The following is a 9,395-nucleotide window of genomic DNA, read 5'->3' on the forward strand; positions in this document are numbered from 1 at the left end:
TTGCTCTGTCACCCAGGCTGGAGTGCAATGACGCAATAATCTCAGCTCACTGCAACCTCCACCTCCCACCTCCCACCTCCCGGGTTCAAGCGATTCTCCTGCCTGAGCCTCCCAGGTAACTGGGATTACAGGTGCCCGCCACCACATCTGGCTAATTTTTGTATTTTTAGTAGAGACAGGGTTTCACCATGTTGGCCAGCCTGGTCTCAAACTCCTGACCTCATGATCACCTGCCTCAGCCTCCCAAAGTGCTAGGATTACAGATGTGAGCCACTGTGCCTGGCCCATAAATGCATTCTTAAGGATTAAGTGTGTGACACTTAGCCAACTGCTGTGAGTAAAATAGACAAAAGGATATCAGCCCTTAAGAACTGTATAACCTAGTGAAACTCCACTTTATCCAGTGTCCAGACTTCTGGAGCTCCAAAACATGTGAATAACACTTATACCAGGGAGAATGAGCCAGGCAAGTTGGCTCATACCTGCAATCTTAGCACTTTGGAAGGCCAAAGCAGGCCCATCACTTGAAGTCAGGAGTTCGAGATCAGTATGGTTAACATGATGAAACTCCATCTCTACTAAAAATACAAAAACTAGCCAAAATCTCTTCAACCCGGAAGGCGGAAGTTGCAGTGGGCTGAGATTGTACCATTGCACTCCAACCTGGGCGACAGAGTGAGACTCTGTCTCAAAAAAAAAAAAAAGGAAAACAAAAACAAAACTAGGGACAATGGTCCAAACCAGAGGTCACAGAGATGTATTGTGATGGGTCAGGTTTGCTGGTCAAAATAACTTCTTTTACTATTGATTGACAAAGTCTTTAAAACAAACAAACAAAGCCAGGTCCTTCTGTTACTAAAGTCAAGGAAAGAAATGGCAGGGCATGGCAAGAAAATAAAAATGAAAATAAGAGAAAAGAGAGAGCAGAAGGAAAGTCAGCAAGACATACAGTGAGAGGCAAACACCTTTGGCATTCAGCACTTAGGAGAGGACTGCAGAAATGGCCTTGAGGAGAGAAAAGAATTGGAATGAAAGGAAGTTCAGCATCAGGGGCCAGATCCACATCAAAGGAGACATAGTGCAGGTGCCTGCGCATATGTCTACACAGTGTGACTAGTGGGACCATGTCACACCAAAGAGCCTTGGCCCGGTAAGGCATGTTGTCCTGCCAGAAAGTGAGTCCCACATTGCCAGACCTTCCCGTTGTTTCAAGAGAAGCCAACAAATCTGATTCCATGTGAAATTTCTCAGTTTTAAAATATTGGCCCAATTTTATAAAATACTGTACAGAATTTGATACCATATACTTACTGTTTAAAAACAAGAGAACAACCTACAGTCTTTGAAAAAATATTTAGTGAAAAATTGATTGGAATGACAAACTCCGAATCCAGTTGTTACCCCTGGAGAGGGAGGGAGAGAAGGAAGGAAGGGGAACCGTACATGAAAAGCTTCTATTGCATCTATAATGTTTTATTACTTTAATAAAAATCTGTAATCAATATTGCAAAATGATAAGACTTGTCAGACTGGATAATAGGTGTGTGAGTTTTCATCACATTATTATCCCTACTGTTCTGTAGATTTGAAATATTTCACAATTTAAAAACAATAATACTTTGTAGGACAAACAAAACATTTGTAGTCCACATTGGGCCAGTGGAGCACTATTTGCAGACTTTGCACAGCACATTTTAATGGGCATAGAGCCCATGCTTACATCAGACCAGGAAGAACAGCCTGTCCCCAGCGTAAGGCACAGGTGATCCAGGTGTTCTTCAGCCTAGCTGAGTATCAAAGTCACCTGTGCAGCTTGTCAACAATCTCATTCCTGGGTCTCACCTGCATTCTACTAAACCATAGTCTGCAGGTAGAAGTCAGGCATCCAGATGACTCAAAAGTGTAGCCAGAGTTGAAAATAACTGTGGTAGCCTTGAGAACATCACTGTGATACAAGAAAGCCATACCAAATAGGAAAGTACAGGGGTCAGGGAGCTCCCAACTTTAAAAGTCTCAATGGTCATGGTGGCTTTCCTGAATTAGACATAACAAATGACAATTAAAGCAAAATGACAAAAAGAAGTAAACCTGTGATGGTTAATACTGAGTGTCAACTTGACTGGATTGAAGGATACAAAATGTCGATCCTGGGTGTGGCTGTGAGGGTGTTGCCAAAGGAGATTAACCTTTGAGTCAGTGGGCTGGGAAAGGCAGACCCACCCTTAATCTAGGTGGACACAATCTAATCAGCTGCCAGTGTATTAAGAATACAAGCAGACAGAAAAATGTGAAATGAGAGACTGGCCCCGCCTAGCCTCCCACCCTACCTCTTTCTCCCATGCTAGGTGCTTCCTGCCCTTGAACATCAGACTCTTAAGTCTTTAGTTTTGGAACTCGGACTGGGTTTCCTTGGTCCTCAACCAGCAGACTACCTATTGTGGGACTTTGTGATCATGTGAGTAAATACTTAATAAAGTCCCTTTTCTATATATACATACACACTATATATTCCATTAATTCTGTCCCTCTAGAGACCCCAGACTAATACAAAGCCTTTTTGAAATAAAAATTTGAAATAACTATTTGTTTAAAAACTTTTGATTTTCAGAGCAGCTTTAGTTTCACAGCAGAATTGAGAGGAAGGTATAGAGATAGCCCATATCTCCCCTGCCCGGACACATACATAATTCCCCCCATTATCAACATCTCCCACCTGAGTGTACGTTTGTTATGATTAATGAACTTACATCATGTTGTTGTCATCCAAAGTGGAAATTCTGTGTATGATACTATAATGGTGGCTACATTTCATTATGTATCTATTTAAATTCATAGAATGTACAATGCTAAGAGAAAAGCCCAATGTAAACTATTTTTTATTTTTATTTGATTTTATTTTTTGAGACAGAGTCTTGCTCTGTCCCCCAGGCTAGAGTGCAGTGGCACGATCTTGGCTCACTGCAATCTCTGCTTCCCAGGTTCAAGCAATTCTCCTGCCTCAACCTCCCAAGTAGCTGGGATTACAGGCACGTTGCCACCAAGCCTGGCTAATATTTTGTATTTTTAGTTGAGATAGTGTTTCATTATGTTGACCAGGTTGGTCTTGAACTCCTGACCTCGTGATCCACTCGCCTCAGCATCCCAAAGTGCTGGGGTTAATGTAAACTATTTTTTCGTCAAAATGGTTAGGATGAGATAATATTTAGTGCATTATTTTAAGAAAACAAACTCTTCACCTACTACCTACCATGTGTAAGCTTTCTGCATGAGATTGTGGAATGATGGAAAAATGAATGAGACAATGTCCCTACTCTCAAAGGAACTTAACATCTAATGGGGCAAACAGACATGTAAACAAATAATTTGTGTCCTGAACATAAGAAAAAATTTGTGATGTGCAGAAGATTATTGTTTTGTCTTGAAGACTCCAAAACTAGAAATTCCATGGCCAAAAGGTCCTATTTCCACCATTCTCTGATGGCCTGGGCTGGGTAAAGAGACCACTGAAGGCAGCGGAAAAGAACAGACTGGGATGGAAGAGCCACTGAAAACAATTTATGCTTCATACAGTGTTAATCTAAGAAAGATTCTAAAATGATGCATTTGGGAGAATGTTCTTGCCTTAATCATTTTTATCCACAAAATTAAAGCTTTTTTCTTTATATAAAGATTTTACTTTTTTTTTAAAGCAGACATCAATGTGGCTTTGTCTTTGGGAGCCCGGTGTGTGAATGAATCACCAAATGAATGAATGAAATTTTAATCCTCATAACAAAGATAAGGTTGGATCCTAATATATTGCTTTAGAATGATTTTCAGGAACCTCTATAATTCAAAGCATTTGCTCTTACAACAATATAATAAAAATAGCTAGAGTTTATGGAGACGTTGTGCTATGTATTTTAGATACGTTGTCTCACTGGATACTCACCTACAACCAGATGATGTAGATTACATTATGTGTATTTTAATGATGGAGAAACTGAATTTCACAACGGGTTGAGTAATTTAAACAGAATCTTAATGTTGGTCCACCTGTAGCAGAGCCAGGATTCATCTGCTCTAACTCTGCACAGTACTTCGCTATCTCTTCACAAAGGCATATGCACTTGTTATTTTAAATAAAACAATTTTAACCAAATTGTATGAATTTAATTAAAGTGTTGAAATGACTACTGATGTGCTATGCAGTTCAGTGCCATTTAAAGCCAGGAAGTTAGGCTACAAATACTTCTCCAAGAATGGAATATTTCTTTTTAAAACAATTTGTTGGTGGGGCACAGTGGCTCATGCCTGTAATCCAAGCACTTTGGAGGCCAAGGTGGGTAGATCACCTGAGGTCCGAGGTTCAAGACCAGCCTGACCAATATGGTGAAAACCCATCTTTAAAAATAAATAAATAAATAAATAAAAATAAAACAATCTGTTGGTGATTGTCAGTTTAGAGATAAATATTCCATATGTGCCTCTGTTTCTCCAAAAATTTAGCTCCAAAACTACCTTTATACACCCTTCACAATACTCTGTGAACCATAGTCACTGTTAATCTATGTTTTAAAAGTGCTAAAGTAACTGTTAATTTGAATAATCAATGTAAATAATTTATTAGCCCAGCCCCCAAATCAGGTACAAGCTACGTGACAGTATTTCATGGTTCATTAGCTAAATGGAACAGTTATTCTGGTTAAATAGTGAATAATCTTTAAATCAAGTCTTCTTCAAATACAAAGGATAGTGGTGTATATAAACATTCAAAAAAATGGAAAAGGCCAGGTACTACTATAGAACTTTGAAATATATTTCAATAGATAACCCAACAATTTTTTCCTATTTGTTAGCTTAAATATTTAAAAATTACATAAAAACATGAAAGTAAATTTTGAAAAAAACTACTATTTTCTGTGCTATTTTTAAGTCATGAATGCACACATTGTTCCCATATTGACAATTGTAGCAGGCTTACTATTTTATGTTCCTATGGCAGGGCTGTTAGTCAGTGCCTTACCTAGCTGTATGTATAAAGAAAGAGCATTATTTATTCATCTCTTATGAAAATCTTTGGCCCATCTTCTATTTCCCATAGATATATGAATTTAACTCTGCATGTGAGATATTTGCTGTACTAAAAGAAAGACTTACAGAGGTAAGATCATGTGAACAAAAAGAAGTTTTTGGCACAATTTTTTTTGTTGTTTTGTTTTGTTTTTGAGGCAGGGTCTCTGTCACTCTGGCTGGAGAGCAGTGGTGCAATCACAGCTCACTGCAGCCTCAACCTCCCAGGATTAAGTGATCCTCCTACCTCAGCCTCCCAAGTAGCTGGGTCTGCAGGTAAGTGACACCATACCTGGCTAATTAATTTTATTTTTTGTAGAGACAGTGTCTCACTATGTTAACCAGGCTGGTCTCAAACCCCTGGACTCAATTGATCCTCCTGCCTTGAGCTCCCAAGGTGCTGGGTTATAGGCATGAGTCACTGTGCCTGACCTATCTCTTAAAAGATAGAATGTGTACTATGACGTGGAAATCTGCAGGCCAGTAGTCCGAAGGGTTGATATATCTACTGAAAGAATTAGAGATTTGTTCTTTCAAATAAGCCATTAACTATGGGAATACTGGCTAACAACAAATTTACAGTAAGAAAGAGTTTCTTTTTTTCTTTTTCTTTTTTGAGACAGAGTCTTACTCTGTTGCCCCGGCTGGAGTACAATGGCCCAATCTCAGCTCACTGCAACCTCCACCTCTGGGGTTCAAGTGATTCTCCTCCCTCAGCCTCCTGAGTAGCTGGGGCTACAGGCGCCCATCAAGATGCCCAGCTAATTTTTTGTATTTTTAGTAGATATGAGGTTTCACTGCATTAGCCAGGATGGTCTTGATCTCCTGAACTTGTGATCCACCAGCCTCAGTCTCCCAAAATGATGGGATTACAGGCGTGAGCCACCGTGCAGAGCCAAGAGTTTCATTTTTAAACATTACTTTCCTTTTAGATATTTATTAAATGTACAGGTTATAAAAATTAAAGGTAGAAAAGGGTATAGGGTAAAAATTAATAATCTCTCTTCATCCCTTATCTTCCAGCCACCTGGTTCTTTTTCCTAGAAGTAACTACTATTACCCTGTTCTTGCATCCTTCAATACATAATCTATGCATACACAATTACGTTCACATTTCTTATACTAATAGTAATATACATACTGACACATAGCCTGTTTTTTTTTTTACAAAACTAACATCTTTTAAAAGGTTTCATGGAGTCCTATGTTTTTTAACCCAATTCTACACTGTCCATGTTTTTTTTGTGGTAGAATTTACATTCACTAACGTCACAGATTCAATTTGATATATTTTGACAAATGAATACACAGGTATAACCAATGCCCAAAGCAAGATATGGAATACTTCAGAACTTTCTATTATTTTAAGAACTAATTAATATTCCATTTATTTAGCCAGACCTCTACTGATGGTTGCTTACTGTTAGAGTTGCTGTGAATATGTACACATACGATATTGAATATGTCTAAGTATACCTATGGGAAAATTCCTAGCAGTAGGACTGCTGGATCAAAATGTATGTGAATTTTTCATTTAGAAAGATAGTGACAAATTTCTTACTATAGGGGTTGTACTGTAAATCCTATCCATTTACAAAAGTTTCTTTTATGGCATACCACAGTTTTTAAACTTCTTGACTTTTGTCCATTTGGTAGGAGGGAAAAAAATGTGATTGTAGCTTGATTTTTTTTTCTCTAATTCAGAGGGAAGCTGAGAATCTTTTGTGTTTAAAACCATGAAGGAGCTTCATTCTGAAAGAAAATTTGAGCGAAAGCAAAGGTATTATAAAGACTGTGCTGTGCATGTGGAGTGATAAGCAGAAAAAGAGATGGCTTGACATTTATTCTTAACTTTCAAGTGAAACTGGACAAAGTAATATGTTTTTGAGTGCAATAGAAACCTGAGGAAACTTGATATTTTCAGCATGACCTGAAAAGAAGTTTCCAAAATCTTGAATAAAAAAATCCCCCAAGAACCTAAAGATCTCAGGAACTATGCCTATCCAAATCTCAAATGAAGGCAATACTAATTTGTTTATTCAACATAAATGATATTGTCCATGCTAAATTAATCCACAAGGTCAAGCAGTCAAGCTCATTATGCAGGAATTCTAAAACATTTGTGGGATTGTGTGCAGCACAAATGATTGCTTGATTATTCCTTTCATTCACTTCTGACCCTTTAGCCCTCTCCAAAGTCTGAAAGCCCTTTAATCTCCTGTAATAAATACTTTCCCTTCTAACCAGCTAGAATAGATGCTATTCTTTGCAAAACTCCAACAACATATCTTTACACGCTGTTTCCTTGAGTGTTAAACTTAAGATTTTGCTTTTTATCATGGTATTGGCAAAGGAAAATACTTCCCAATTTAAAACATACGTCTTTCATAACCAGTGCTTCTGAAATCTCAACAGTTTTGTTTCCAATTGCTGCTTCTGGGTCTATCAATAAAGCCCTAATTAGACATAGCTCGAAGGAAGAGAGCTAACAGTTATTCAAAAACTACTATATATAATTAGATATAGCTGAGAGGGAAGAAAGCTAATATTTATTGAAAAACTACTCTATGTCAGAGAGTTTATTAATTAGGCAAGTACAACATGTTATCTGCATTTAACAGGTTAGAAAACTGAGGCCCAGAGAAGAGAAATAACTTTAACAATATTTTGTAGCTAATAAGTGAGAGTCTAATCAGTTTAACAGTAATGTTCTTTCCATTGTTCTATTGTTCCGTGAAATACTCTATTCGAGTGGGAGAGGGTAGTTGCAAGATTTCAAGTATCCCTGATTGACAGATTAACATGATATAAATGATATAATTATGCAGCAATAAAACCCAATTTAAACTGAAAACTTCAAAATCTAAGAGAGTATTGTTCCTTTCGAATAAGTCACATTAGGAGCTACATAGTTATTTTAAGTATTGCCCCAAGTATTTTGAATCTTTTCTGTTAGAATTGCCCTTAGAACTGGAATTACACTCTTCAATATCCTCAGTGGTGAGTTTTTTTCTTTTCCAGTTGCTTTTCTTTTAGAAAATCAGAAAGGCTTGGGGAGGGATAACTTGGGGAGAAATGCCAGATATAGGTGACAGGGGATAGAGGCAGCAAACCACATTGCCATGTATATACCTATGCAATCTGCATGATCTGCACACGTACCCCAGAACCTAAAGTACAATAAAATTTTATATATATATACAACAACAACAAAAAAATCAGAATGGCTCTGATTTTAAGGACCAGCCCCGAGTTGTTCACAGCAAAGTGTAGTGAATAAAACAGATAGTCAAGCAATTATTTGTGTTGCACCCAATCCTACAAATGTTTTAGAATTTTTGCATAATGGGGGATGGGGAGTAAGGGGAGGGAACTTAGAGGACAGGTCAATAGGTGCAGCAAATCACCATGGTGCATGTATACCTATGTAACAAACCTGCACATTCTGCACATGTATCCCATTTTTTTCTAGAAGAAAAAAGAAATTTAAAAAAAGAATTTTTGCATAATAAGCTAGACTCTTTGACCTTGTGGATTAATTCAGCATGAACAATACAATTTTTGTTGAAGAAATAAATTTGGTTAATTTTAAATCGCATCCAGAGCCCTAGCTGTAATGGAGTCTGGGAAGCACAGTTATTAGTTACTAGTTTTCCAGTCTTGTCAGATTCATGACTATGCCAAATGTCATGTCCAGGGTCAGGTTCCAGCCTATGCTAAGGTTCGAGGGAGTGAGCGGATGAGCAGAAAGAACACTCAGGGGTCGTAGGCAGATGAAAGATGATTTTATTCAGCAGCAGCTCTCATCAACAGTTTTCTCACACTGTCTGCCCTGTCTCGGCTGCTTAGTCTGGTGGCCCCCACACACAGCTGTGCAGCCGGCTCACCCTTGCCTTCAGGGTACTGGCTCCCCTCTGTCCATCTGCAAAGATGGACATCGTTGGCTCTCTCTCTTTCTCTGGGCACCAGTGTACCTGCACAGTGTCAACAGGGCAATTATACATTTTACAGACAATAGTGGCTTAGGCCAAGCGGTGGTCTTCCCATGTTATGGCTACGTGTCTGTGAAAACAAGTGGAATTATATGCCTGTACTTGAAATTCACTGAGTCATACAGGATGTAAACATCCTACCTCTGTCTATCCTTGACCAAAGTATAGCCATGTTCCTTACAAGCCTCCACAGTACAGGAAGATGGGATAGATATGAGGCACCAATCTACTATATCTGCTATAGATTGGTCTTGAAATTCTTCCTTTTATTTAGAAATTACCATTTTAGATTTATTAAATCATTTAATTTCCTCAACCCCAGTTATCACATCTGTGTAAAACTAAGATTGT

The sequence above is a fragment of the Cebus imitator genome, unplaced genomic scaffold, assembly GCF_001604975.1.
Source record: "Cebus imitator isolate Cc_AM_T3 unplaced genomic scaffold, Cebus_imitator-1.0 Scaffold10, whole genome shotgun sequence".
NCBI classification, from domain to species: domain Eukaryota; kingdom Metazoa; phylum Chordata; class Mammalia; order Primates; family Cebidae; genus Cebus; species Cebus imitator.